A 14,963-nucleotide genomic window follows, 5' to 3' on the forward strand; every position below is an offset into this window, starting at 1 on the left:
TGCTCTAGTCCCCTCAACCCAGAGTACACCCACTAAAATGATCTCTTTTCTCTTTGTTTTAGAAATCTCAGGGACAACACTAACAAACTTTATAGAATTTTTAGAACCAATTTGTTGGTCTTTGCACAGCACTTCAGAAATAGCACTAAATATTGAGGTGGGTAATTAACCAACTCTTTCTAGCTTGAAACTGTGTAAGTATGGACATGTTGAACTTCTGGATATTTTATTCTTTCTTCCTTTTATCGGCTTAAGCTTAATACTGAACATTCTGATGACTCAATTTGAGTGAAAGAAAAAAAGACATTTTTGGTTTGAATAAGAATTATCTTGCCATTAAATAGCATCATTTTCTCTCAGTATACAGAATGTTTTTTCATTTTAACACGCCATTTTTTATGCCCTGAATAGAAAGACTGTCAAAGGTAAACACTTGAGCTAATCTCTAGTTAGGAAAGCATTTGATCACTAGTTTTGCTTTACTTTTGAACAAGGACACTCTTTAAGAAGACAACCAGCCGCTCCCAGGGTGGAAAGTGACTATTCATTTCTGTTGTATACACAGTTAAACCTTCTATTATGTATCCTATTAATAAGTATATTTGCTTTTGTAGTGTGTACTGTCTCCTGATCTCTGAGCTCATTACTATTATAATCTTCTCTAAATAAATAACATCTAAGATTCAATCCCCATACATCTGCTGTCAGAGAACACTTCCTTCCATTTTTCTAGTATTCTAGGACCCAAGGATAAGATTGTAAAATTATTTTAAAGCAAACATTAAAGTGGAATGACAATTAGGAGTCAGTTAAAACTCATAAAAAGTTTAAATGCATTTTATGGTCATTTTTTTTCTTGGCAAGTGTGGTGTTTAAACCATAAATAATTCTTAGCTTAAACTACGCTGAAGACAGGAAACCAGAAAATAATTGAAACAATGATTTCAAATCAATAATGAAAAAGAGAGAAAAGCTTTGATATTAAAATAAAGTTATTGTTTCATTTAACTTGCTGAATATTCTTAGGTTTAATGCTGTCACTACTATAATATTTTTCTTAGAGTTCATTATGTTTTGTACCCTTAGTTTTAATGCATAATTCTTGGAACGATGAAGGCATTTAATAAATATTTGGCAAATGAGTGAGAGAATGAATGAATGAGTTAATTAATGGCAAATGCACTCTAAATACACACTGCAGTGTATGAATAAGTTTGTATCTCACTGTACCCACTGACGTTCAGTGTACAGATGTATCTGAAACAAAGATCTAGGAGACAAACACAAAGAACCGGAAAACACTTTTAACCTAGACTCCTTGAAACTGATCTTAGACTCTTTTGAGAGTCAGTATTTCAGAGGGAGTTTGGTTGAAGAAGTCATTATGGAAAAGAAGAAAAGCAGAATCCTAGGTGTTTGGCAGGTTCTAAGCTGAAACTCCAGTACTTTGGCCACCTCATGCGAAGAGCTGACTCATTGGAAAAGACCCTGATGCTGGGAGGGATTGGGGGCAGGAGGAGAAGGGGACGACAGAGGATGAGATGGCTGGATGGCATCACTGACTCGATGGACGTGAGTTTGAGTGAACTCCGGGAGTTGGTGATGGACAGGGAGGCCTGGCGTGCTGTGATTCATGGGGTGGCAAAGAGTTGGACACGACTGAGCGACTGAACAGAACTGAAGTAGATTCTTGGGCTTCCTTGGTGGCTCAGTGGTAAAGAATCCGCCTGTCAATGCAAGACACCTGGGTTCAATCACTGGGTCAGGAAGATCTTCTGGAGAAGAAAATGGCAACCCATTCAAGTACTCTTGCATGGGAAATCCCATGGACAGAGGAGCCTGGTGGGCTACAGTCCACGAGTTGCAAGAGTCAGATATGACTTACCAACTAAACAACCACAACCAGGTAGATGTTTAGGTTAAAGTTGGTGAGGTTTATTGCCAACAATTCTCCAGCTTTTGTTTTAAATAACTTCTAATATTATTTCACAAACCTCATTCAGTCCTATACTATATGCAAATAATATTTCTAAGAAAAGAGTCATATTATTTCCCTAAAGTATATTTGATTTTTAAAGCCATAACCACAGAGGGGAAAGCACGTGGAAACTGATCTTCTTGCAGAGAGGGAACACGTTCAGAGTTTTCATTGAGATCAGGGTCAAGAACACCCCCAGGAGTGTGTTTATTGAGGGCAATACAAAAAATCTTGGCATGTGTTATCAATTTGGGAACAAGTACGTGCATCTAGATCGGCATCAGGCAATTTGTTAGACCCAGAGGCAAGATAGTAAGTGATGTACTAACAAGGCAAAAATAAGAAAACCATTTAAAACGCACATCATTAGATTCAGAATAAAAACACGACCCGAATAGTTTATACATAAAACACACCACCTTGTGGAATGAAAGATAAATACTTCACTGTGTTCTGCCTATTGTGGATGACGTCATCACTGTGATTACATGAAGAAGGAACTTCTTCACCCCAGATGGTCACCATTCTGTCTCTCGGGTAGCCCTAGGATTCATATGTTAGTGTAATTTTTGTTCAATTCAATTGTACAAAAACACATTGCCTTTTCTCACTGACATGGGTGGATGAGCACACCGTTTTATCTTATTATTCACTTCAGTCTTTGCTAATGTGTTTTCCTATAGGATTTATTCTTTTACTCTAGTCATCACAAGCTTTGCCTAGATAACCAGAACAGACTTTCAGAAACCTCTTTTTTTTTTTTTTTTGGTTCCTAAGTGGGGTCAGAGATTCTTTTTTTTTAAGGATTATTAAACTCTCAAATATTCAGGCAAAGATACTGCTTTATTTCCTATCTACATTATGAGGTGTGCCCATTAACTAATGCAGAAAGAAAAAAGTGGATAATTTGTTAATATTTGTAGACTCAATTATCTCAACCCTCACTATTCCCATGGAATTTAGAAACCATGTGGTTAATATCTTCATTTTTTAAAATTAGGTGACTTCCCTGGAGGTCCAGTGGTTAAGAATCTGCTTTGCAATGTGGGGACATGGGTTCAATTCCTGCTCCGGGAAGATTCCTTACATTGCTGGGCAACGAAGCTGGAGAACCACAGCTACTGAAGCCTAGTAGCCCATGCTCCACAAGGAGAGAAGCCACTTTGGTGAGAAGCCCATGTACAACAAAGGCCCAGCACAGCCAAAAATAAAAATAAATAAATAAAACTAAAAAAAAACACAAAAAGAATGCACTTTCCAATGCAGGGGATGTGGGTTTGATCCCTGGTCAGGGAGCTAAGATCTCACATGCCTCATGGCCAAAAAATCAAAGCATAAAGCAGAAACTATATTGTAATAAATTCAATAAAGACTTTAAAAATGGCCCACATTTTTTAAAAATCTTAAAATAAATTAAAAATTAGAAAACCAAGGGCTAGAAAGGATAAGCAAATCACCCAAATTTACATTATCAATTAATGGATGTGCTAAGCCCAAATCCCTGGCCTTTTATACCGTCTACTCTACTATATGACACAATATTGCTTAGAAGTAGAGTGAAGTTTTAAATGGGCTCTCCAGATGGAAAAATTCATTATGCTTAGCAACTAGGCTACTTTATACAAAAATTATCAATTTCTTGTGGTTTTTCTATTTCATGTCTTAAAAGTAATGCTAACATTTCACTCTGGTGAAAGAAAAGCTAGATTATGTACTTCCTAACTGCAATTAAAAATATATATATATATACTTTGAGATTGGGCTTGATGTATATATATTTTTAAAACCAGGAAAATGGAAACACTGCTGATTTTTCCATTAGCTATAAAATCAATAATATATTTCAAGATGAGAAAGCATTGTAGGTTTTTAATCTGTTGCACATACAAATTCTTCCAGATGCTTGACTGATCCATGTTACATAAATTTGATGACAACTGTCTTGCAATTTCTAATTGAAGGAGCTTTAAGTAATTGTGCTAAAGCCATGTTCAGTGTGTGCAGCACTGAAGAAGCCCAGACACACCAGAGAGGGAACTTACACCAGAGCTGTTAATAGAATCCAAATTCTGGTTTTTAAAGCAGCCAGCTGCAATCCACTTGTGATGGAAGAAGAAACAGATGAATTTGATACAAATGATTTATCTGTGAAAGCAGAAACCTGATATTCAAAATTCACACTAGCTGATCTTTTAAAAAAGCAAATACATCTTTGCTTTTGGACAATCACTTGAAATAAGAACAAGAAACTTCAGGACTCTTAAAATATGAAACATAACTTCCCTTGGAAGTTTTTAAAGATGGAATTAGAATACCATTCGTGTCATATCTTTTGTTTTTAAAATCGGGTATAAAATTCAGAAAAAAATGTTTCTTGTATGATCCATAGCTAGTAAACACAATGTTTTACATTCCCAGGTGAGTGTTAAGTATAATATGAATTCAAGTATACCAAGTTTCTTTGGAAGAAAAGGTACATATTTGTTAGTGAGGGGAAAAAAGGATCATATTAAATATCTCTTACTACATTTGACTTCGACTAGCCTATGTCATGGAGAAGGCAATGGCACCCCACTCCAGTACTCTTGCCTGGAAAATCCCATGGACGGAGGAGCCTGGAAGGCTGCAGTCCATGGGGTCGCTGAGGGTCGGACACGACTGAGCGACTTTACTTTCACTTTTCACTTTCATGCATTGGAGAAGGAAATGGCAACCCACTCCAGTGTTTTTGCCTGGAGAATCCCAGGGACGGGGGAGCCTGGTGGGCTGCTGTCTATGGGGTCACACAGAGTCGGACACGACTGAAGTGACTTAGCAGCAGCAGCAGCAGCCTATGTCATCATTAGCTTATTCCTCTTCCTCCTCCTCTTCTTCTTCTCCCCCTTGGTAGATATGGGCAACATAAAGCAGTGATTTTTTTTTCTTCATTCATGAGATATTTATTAAAATAATACATTGAGCAGAAAAAAATCAATACAACATACACATGGTTACTGAAAACGATGTTTTTTAGCCATATTTGTTGTTGTTTAGCCAGTAAGTGGTGTCTGACTTTTTTGTGACCTCATGAACTGTAGCCCGCCAGGCTCCTCTCTCCATGGGATTTCCCAGACGAGAATATTGGAGCAGGTTGCTGTTTCCTCCTCCAAGGGATCCTCCCGTGTCTCTTGCGTCTCCTTCCTTGGCAGGCAGGTTCTTTACCACCGAGCCACCAGGGAAGCCAAAAACTGTATACCATCACACCAAAACAAAAAGTATTTTATTTTGGGAAATTGATTCCTAATTTCTGGCAAGTTTTACTTTCAGAAATAAAACCACAAAACAACACAATCTAATTCAATCTTAAAGGCTGGGTTGCTAAGCAAGGAAGGTTCTTATTCTCCTAGGAGCTCCCCCTTTACACTGTCAGGTACCTGGGTTCTGCCTTTGGGTGTGATTTGAGCCACCCAGTCATCAACAGTAACGTGTTGTAGTCCTTTTTCTTGAGTTACCTCTTAACAGTGTGACTTCAACTGTGTCCTTTCAGCCACATTCAATTAACTTGGCTTTTAGCAACTCTTTGAGGCATTCTGTTCCCTTCTCCAGGGTATCTTCCCAACCCAGGTCTCCCGCATTGCAGGTGGATTGTTTTTACCAGCAGAGCCACCAGGGAAGCCCTCTCTTTCTCCAGTTTCCATCAACTTTTGGTTAATCGCTGCTCTCATCTGTACATCTTTGTACATCTTGCTAACCACCATCTCCGAGGGTGAGAGCTGTCCCTTCCCAGCTACAAAATGACCCCTGCGCTGACGACCATTACCTGACACACTCCTTGGTTGCCCAGAACAGTGATTTTCAAACTATGAATTTTGGCCCATTTATTAGGTTCTGATCAGAATTTTTTAAAATGAAACAGAAATAGCATCAAAGGTGCACTACACATAGCGAGGGTAACTACTCTGAGTCTTAAAATGAAATGTATTTATTAATGTGAATCGTGGCTTTTAAAGTCTGAAAGGCCCTGAGTCAGAGTAAGAGAATTATGAAAATCATTGCTAGTTTGCTTCAACACCTTGCACATGTTTCTCTTCTTTGGTTTTCTTAGTAACCCTTGACTCTCTTAGCACTGATTATCACACCCTGGAATTTATTTTTCACACTTAAAGCTTTGCAGGAGGAAAAATGCATATACTAACATATAACTATACTAACATATATATTAGTATTCTAACATATAATGATACTGTATGCTAACAGATAACAAAGGAACATGTAGTTAGACCTCCTTAGAAGTCAACTTATTTTTAGAAAATAACTTAGTAGAAGTCAGGTCATCTAAATATTATTTCTGTGATTGTCATGAGACCTTGTAAAAGTCTGCTGTGACTTAGTTCCCTAGTATATTTGGTAAGAATAATTCCCAATGCTAACCCTTGGAAAATTAATATTAGCAGACTAATACTACTATAGGTTGTTCTGAGCAAGAGTGGGATAAATATATGGATGGAGAGACCTGCTAAAACAGCAATTTCAAGACCTCTATTAATTAGCTTCATTGCATATTCTTTTTGATTGTTCCTTAAAAAATATTTAGGGATTCCCTGGTATCTCAGCTAGTAGAGAATCTGCCAGCAATGCGGCAGACCTGGGTTCAGTCCCTGGGTTGGGAAGATCCCCTGGAGAAGGGAACCCACTTCAGTATTCTGGCCTGGAGAATTCCATGAATGGTACAGTCCATGGGTCACAAAGAGTCAGACACAACTGAGTTACTTTCACTTCACCAAAAAATATTTGTCTTAGGTAAGATTTTTTTTCACATCTGTAGTCTTCCCATTACAATCCAAGAAGCCATTTGAGAATACAGAACATGATTTAGAAGGTTCAACATTATTTTAAGACCCAGAAAAAGAGCTCCATGAATGGATGTGACTTAAGAGATGCTTATAATAATTAAATCATGATGAAGGACAGGTGAAGAGTTAAAATTTATGAGGAGCTAGAAACAGACTCTTAAAATAAATGCCATGAAATCAATCAGGGATAGAGACAAAAGAAAAACACAAAACCGTGGAGTTAAAGTGTACTAGCTTGTTAATAGGTAAAAATAGTTATTTATAGTTTGGTATATATTTGAATGTATCGCTAAATTTTTGACACAAAGTTTTACTATCCTTTTCTAATTTCCTTTGGTTGCATGTTTCCTTGTCTTTGGGGACTAAAGCTTCTTGCAACATAGTTTTGTTTTTTTTTTTTTGCTAATTTTAAGTTAGAAGACAGAGATAATGTGTCATATAATCTACCCAAGACAAATGCTTTTCTCTGAGGGCATCAAGTTAAAAGTGGTAAATAAATTTGGTTCCATCTACATAATGGCATGATCAAGATGGAAATATGACAAAAGTGTTATGACAGTCAATGTATTCTGTGGGAGACCGACCGTAGCAAGGTGAACAAACAAGTTGGAGTCTATGCTTGGACAAGATGTAGATATCAGATTTAGTAATTGGAAATGTCCCATCAACCACCATTCCCATTTCCCATAGAAGACTCAATATCAGGTGGCAAGAAAAATTCCCCACAAAGAAAGATTGATGCATAGCATTCCATAGGAAGCAAAGATCATGGAAAGTTAGTTTATTTAGGGCAGGTCATATAGGCAGGATCTGAGCCTTAGTAACAACTTTTGCAGAAATGAAGTTAGAAGTTAGGCATAGCTCTTCAAAGACAGTTCCTGAGACCACAATCAGAAAACACTCAACTTTATAGTAAGAAGTTGAGAAAAATATACTCAATAGAAAAATTTTAATACTCGTTTTGAAGAAAGGAGAGTCACCAGAAGACTGAGTCACTGGTGAGAAGATGGGCCACAAAAAGAATCAGAGTGATGGAGGTAGGATTTAAAATGTACCAACTTTGCATATGATGGCAGCCTTAGCTCATTACGTACTTTGAGTAAAGTGGAAAGAACTGGGTCTTTGGAATTCTACAGATCACAGGTTCTCAGTCTAACTCTTCTACTTGCTAGATGTATGATAATGGACAAATTCATCTCTCTTAGCTTTGATTTCTGAAATGAAAAAAAAATACTTGTATATTAAGGGCCTAATTTAGCATAGTTTCTGGTATGTAGTAGGGGATCTAAGTGAGATCTATTATTTTTGCTTTTAATAGGGAAGATAGATTTATTTCTGTAGTTCTGGTCTTGCCTATGATTTCCCTTGTGACCAATAATACATATTTTTGAGATGTCTGACCAGAGTCTGAAGGCACCATCTGTGGCAGTTGGTCTCACTCATTAGCTTCAATAAACTGAGCCAACCAAATCTCACAGTGGTTGGTACCCTTGAGAGCTATCTTATTTGGCAAAGGATTACCCTATATTTCATAACTTTTTTTTTTTAAGCTGGGAGAGGTACTTAAAGTAGGTGGGCTAAAGCAGCTTTACTTTGCAGTGCTATATGGCCAAATTATAGTGATGATTAATTTGTAATTGCTTTGCTCATTATTAAATGTTCACAATAATGGTGATGATAAGTAACATTGACTTCACATTTCTGGGCTCTATCTACTATATCATGCTCTCCCTGAAGCTCTGAATAAAACTTATACATAGGTAGAAATTGTGTCTAAAGGAAACAAGAATTATTTAATGAGACAAAACATCCCTGACTGTATACATCTAAATGAGCAGTGCCCCCTGCAAAGTAGTTCCCTTGGGAAGTTATACAAACATTCTAACAATCTTGCCATTGCTCAAAACATTTTTGGAACTTCTCTTCTGGAATTGCCTTAAGACCCAGTTTATGAGCCATACAAAAAAGTCAGACTCATTAATTTATAGTCACACATAATTTTTCACCTCTGATAGTGTTACCCAGCATGATTACCCATCTTGGCTCTGAGTGATTTTGCTAATTCCAAAATAAAATCCATCCTCAAAAGGTAAACATTGACTATTTGCACTATCTAGGGTATTTAGGAGAATATATCACATTTCTGAAGGCAATTCCAAAAAGAACCCCAGAATTCCAGATACTTGAATAACATCTTCCATGTCACTGGGCTCACTGAGGACAATTCTGCTCTGAATATAAAGTTGTAGCATATTTTTTGACTGTTTCATTCAACAAACATTTATCAAGTGCTATGCTATGCTATGCTAAGTCGCTTCAGTCATGTCCGACTCTGTGTGACCCCATAGACGGCAGCCCACCAGGCTCCCCTGTCCCTGGGATTCTCCAGGCAAGAATACTGGAGTGGGTTGCCATTTCCTTCTCCAATGCATGAAAGTGAAAAGTGAAAGTGAAGTCGCTCAGTCGTGTCTGACTCTTAGCACCCCATGGACAGCAGCCTACCAGGCTTCTCCGTCCATGGGATTTTCCAAGCAAGAGTACGGGAGTGGGGTGCCATTGCCTTCTCCTATCAAGTGCTACCTATTGCCAATTTGTTTACTCCTCCGCTCGCTCAACAAGTATTTATTGAGTATCACTAGGCACTGGATTATGGATCCAGCAGTGAGTAGGACAAATAAGGCCACTACTCTAATAGAAACTTCATTTAGTCAGGGACACAAATATTAAATAAGTAATTACAGTAAAGAGAAGTGTAATGGGAGCATGTTTCAGGAAGATCTAAGCTAGTCTAGGGACAGGGTTAACTCTCCTGAGGAAATGACTTTAAACTTGAGATTTGAAAAATGAGTAGGAGTGTTCCAGGTAGGGGGAATAGCATGTAAAATCTTGAGGGCAAGGAAGCATAATGTTGTAGGAACTGAAAAAAAAAAAAATTCAGCGTGGCTAGACTGTTTGGGTGAATGGCAAGAGTACTGGTAGAGGCTGGACCATGCAGAGCCTAATAAGCCATTTTACTAATTCAGTCGTACCCACACCGAAGCGTGAGAATGCAACTTTAGTTGCAGAGTGACAAGCTAAGAAGAGAGACTGGAGGTAGGGAGAACATTCAGTAGGTTATTACAAAAATTAGGAGAGAATGATGGCAGTAAAGATGAAGAGAAGTACATAGATTTGAGAAATACTCAGAAGGTAAAAGGAACAGGACTTGAAGATTCATTGGCTATCACAGATAAGGACAGGAAGAGTTAAGAACAATTATTAGGTTGTTGGTTTGAAAATAAGGGTGTGATGATGCCACTCACTGAGTTGGGGATACTGGAGAATCAGCTCTACTCATTCATTGGGGGAGAAGTGATTAGTCCATTTTGAACATACTATCCTTGAGGTACCAGAGGGGTATCCAAGAAAAGATATTAAGAAGGCAGTTGGGTATATAAGTGTGTGCCTCAAGATGGAGCCTGAACTTGGAATTATAGATTTGTGAGGCATCAGCAACAGGAATGAATCAGATCATTTAAGGTAAGTATACAGTGAAAAAAATACAAAGCTCGGAAAAACCCCTGAGATATTGTTTAAGAGCTGGGCAGAAGAGGAGATGCCCGCTGAAGAAACTGAGGGGTAAGAAAGAGAGAAAGAAGATCAGGAAAATGTGGTAGCATGGAGACCAGAGAAAGCATTAAAAAAAAAATACATATGTCAATAGTGTCAAATATTGCCAAGAGGTCAAGTAAGGTTGGCATGAAATGCATCTGTGGGATTTAGAGAATATAAGTTACAGATTATCCAGAATACAGTAGAAACTCTTTTAATTAACGTCTTGTGAGTGGGACCTGGGAATTGGTGGTGGTTTAGTCGATAAGTTGTGTCTGACTCTTGCAACCCCGTGGATTGTAGCCTGCAAGGCTCCTCTGTCCAGGGGATTCTCCAGGCAAGAATACTGGAGTGGGCTGTCATTTCCCTCTCCAGAGGATCTTCCTGACCCAGGAATCAAACCTGGGTCTCCAATCGGTCAATAGTTAACTGAAAAAGTGATTAAATTGGGTAATCACAAACAAAATTACTCTTTCACATATTATTTTAATCTAAAACATACAACTGTACATTTATTTGCCAATTTTTGATATAGGGCTTAAACATTATGATTTGTTATTTGAATCTGTGTATTGAAATCAACCTCAGGTTTCTTGCATAACTAATATACATAAATGCATTGTCTGTATTTCCCTGTTTTGGGGAATTATTTAAAGTAAATCAAGAATTTAAAGACACTCATGGAGAGGATTCTGAGAAGACGGTGAAGAAGCACAAGGATTCTGTCTCCCTTTTAAACCAATTACACTTGTAGGATCTGTTTGATGTAACTACTTTGGAACTCTAGACTCTCCTGAAGTCTTGCAATCCCAATGGAAGGTTTAGATGGTAAATTGTGGTTAATCTTGATCAATTTCAGCTCTTAGCACAGTAGTTTTTATCCATCTCCCCACCTCTCAGTTCAGAGACAGATAGCTGTGAGCAGATTCCAGGAACAGCTTGCAATGCAGCTTGCAGGAGCCAAGGTAGCAAAGAGAACTCTGTCCATAAAATATCAGGGATCTGTTCTCTGACTGTTGATTACTGGCTCAGAGGTGCAGACCAAGAGATGGGTGCCCATTGTTGTACCTCCCCAATTGTTGCAACCTCCATCCCCTTATCTGAAGTGACCTCAGGGAATTTAAAAGGTTGGTACATTTTTATATTCCCTTCATTTTTCTTTCCCTTTTGGTGAGTGAAGAAAATCAGAAAGTCATCGTGCCTGGCCAGGGAAAAGTACAGGCTCAGAAAAGACCTGAAAAGAACTTAAAGTTTACACCTCGGGTTAATCCTTGGCACAAGACACTAATAATAATAATGATAATAATAATAATAAACAGAAACAAAACTCTTCAAATTCTTGGGAAATAGGAGAATCTGATGACCAGAGCTACCACATTATTCAAATCAAATGCCCAGTACTGCCCCTGAAAAAGACATGATAGTGATCTACTAGACAAAGACACGGAGAAGGCAATGGCACCCCACTCCAGTACTCTTGCCTGGAAAATCCTGTGGACGGAGGAGCCTGGTAGGCTGCAGTCCATGGGGTCGCTAAGAGTTGGCTACGACTGAACGACTTCACTTTTGCTTTTCACTTTCATGCATTGGAGAAGGAAATGGCAACCCACTCCAGTATTCTTGCCTGGAGAATCCCAGGGACGGGGGAGCCTGGTGGGCTGCCGTCTATGGGGTCGCACAGAGTCGGACACGACTGAAGCGACTTAGCAGCAGCAGCAGCAGCAGACAAAGACTTTAAGGGACTTTCCTGGAGGTCCAGTGGTTAGGACTCCATACTTCCACTGCAGGGGGCTTAGGTTCAGTCCCTAATTGGGCAACTAAGATCTCACAAGCCATGCAGAGCTGTCCAAAAAATTAAACAAAAAACCCCTCCTTTAAAGATGCTCAAAGAACTAAAGGAAGATGTGGAGAAAGTCAAGAAAACAATGTATCAATAAAATGGAACTATCAATTAAGAAATAGGAAAATCTAGAAAGAGACCAAAAAGAAATTCTGGAACTGAAAAGAACAATGAATGAAATGAAGAATTCATTAGAGGGGTTCAAAGACAGATTTGAGCCAGCAAAAGAAAAAAATCAATAAACTTGAAGATAGGACAACGTAAATGATTGAGTTTGAGGAAGAGAAAGAAAAAAGATTGAAGAAAAGTGAAGAGAGTCTAAAGGACCTTGGAACACAATCAAATGGACCAACACACACTTTGTGGGGATTCCTGTAAGAGAAGAAAGAAAGGTGTAGAGAGAATATTTGAAAATGATGACTGAAGATTTTCCCAATTTGATAAAAATACATAATTAAAAATAAGCATCCAAGAAGTTCAAGGAACTCTGAAGAGATGAATTCAAAGAGAATCACAACAAGATACATTATAATTAAACTTTTGATAGACAAATACTAAGAAAGAATCTTGAAAGCAAAAGAGGGAAGTGACTTGTCACATACAAGAGCTTTTCAATAGGATTATCAACAGATTTCTCATTAAATACTTTGTAAGCTGAAAGGTAGTTGGCTGATATATGTAAAGTGCTGAAAGAAAAAACTTGATAAATAAAAGTAAATAACAAAAAAACCCAAACAATTCCATTCAAAAATTTGCAAAGAACATGAACAGGCATTTCTTCAAAGAAGATATACAAATTACTATTAACCACATGAAAAGAGGCTCAACATCATTAATTATTCAGTTCAGTTCAGTTCAGTTGTTCAGTCATGTCTAACTCTTTGTGACCCCATGGGTTGCAGCACACCAGGCTTTCTTGTCCATCACCAACTCCTGAAGCTTGAGCAAACTTGCATCGATCGAGTCAGTGATGCCATCCAACCATCTCATCCTCTGTCATCCCCTTCTTCTCCTTCTTCAATCATTCCCAGCATCAGGGTCTTTTCCAGTGACTCAGTTCTTCACGTCAAGTGGCCAAAGTATTGGAACTTCAGCTTCAGCCTCAGTCCTTCCACTGACTTCCTTTAGGATTGACTGGTTGGATCTCCTTATAGTCCAAGGGACTCTCAAGAGTTTTCTCCAACACCACAGTTCAAAATCATCAATTCTTCAGCACTCAGCTTTCTTTATGGTCCAACTCTCACATCCATACATGACTACTGGAAAAACCATAGCTTTGACTAGATGGACCTTTGTTGGCAAAGTAATGTCTCTGCTTTTTAATATGCTGTCTAGGTTGGTCATAGCTTTTCTGCCAAAGAGCAAGGGTCTTTTAATTTCATGGCTGCAGTCACCATCTGCAGTGATTTTGGAGCTCAAGAAAATAAAGTCTCTCACTATTTCCATTGTTTTCCCATCTATTTGCCATGAAGTGATGGGACTGGCAATGGCACCCCACTCCAGTACTCTTGCCTGGAAAATCCCATGAACGGAGGAGCCTGGTAGGCTGCAGACCATGGGGTCGAGAAGAGTCGGACACGACTGAGCGACTTCACTTTCACTTTTCCCTTTCATGCATTGGAGAAGGAAATGGCAACCCACTCCAGTGTTCTTGCCTGGAGAATCCGAGGGATGGGGGAGCCTGGTGGGCTGCCGTCTATTGGGTTGCACAGAGTCGGACATGACTGAAGCGACTTAGCAGTAGCAGCAGCAGATGGGACTGGATGCCATGATCTTCGTTTTCTGAATGGTGAGCTTTAAGCCAGCTTTTTCACTCTCCTCTTTAACTTTCATCAAGAGGCTCTTTAGTTCCTCTTCTCTTTCTGCCATAAGGGTGGTGCAATCTGCATATCTGAGGTTATTGATATTTCTCCCAGCAATCTTGATTCCAGCTTGTGCTTCATCCAGCCTGGCATTTGACATGGTGTACTCTGCATATAAATTAAATAAGCAGGGTAACAATATACAGCCTTGACATACTCCTTTCCCAATTTGGAACCAGTCTGTTATTCCATGTCCAGTTCTAACTGTTACTTCTTGACCTGCATACAGATTTCTCATGAGGCACATAAGGTGGTCTTATATTCTAATCTCTTTCAGAATTTTCCACAGTCTGTTGTGATCCACACAGTCAAAGGCTTTAGAGTAGCCAATGAAGAGGAAGCAGATGTTTTTCTGGAACTCGCTTGCATTTTCTATAATCCAATGGACGATGGCAATTTGATCTCTAGTTCCTCTGCTTTTTCTAAATCCATTAATTATTAGGGAAATGAAAATCAAAACTACCATGAGATACCACCTTGTATCCATTACGATGATTGTTTTGATAAGGACGTAGAGAAAGTGGAACTTTTGTGCACTGTTGGTGGGAATATAAAATGGTATAGTCACTGTGTAAGACAGTTTGATGATTCTTCAAAAAATTATAAATAGGATTACCATGTGATGCAGCAATTACACTTCTGGGTATACCTCAAAGAACTAAAAGTAGTATCTCAAAGAAATTTTGTACACTTGTGCTCATAGCAGATTATTCACAATAGCTAAAACATAGAAACAACCCAAATGTCTATTGACAGATGAATGAATAAGTAAATGTGTTATATGCATACAATGGAATATTATTTGGACTTAAAAGGAATGCAGTTCTAACATGCTACAACATAGATGAGCTTTGAGGACA

The 14,963-nt window shown here is 38.5% G+C and overlaps 1 pseudogene; it reads right to left on the bottom strand.

The window, feature by feature from the left end:
- Window positions 1–5,335: 5,335 nt before the first annotated feature.
- Window positions 5,336–5,715, bottom strand: LOC105004069 (annotated as a pseudogene).
- Window positions 5,716–14,963: the final 9,248 nt, after the last annotated feature.

This window comes from Bison bison, unplaced genomic scaffold (genome assembly GCF_000754665.1).
Source record: "Bison bison bison isolate TAMUID 2011002044 unplaced genomic scaffold, Bison_UMD1.0 scf7180017864472, whole genome shotgun sequence".
Lineage (NCBI taxonomy): Eukaryota > Metazoa > Chordata > Mammalia > Artiodactyla > Bovidae > Bison > Bison bison.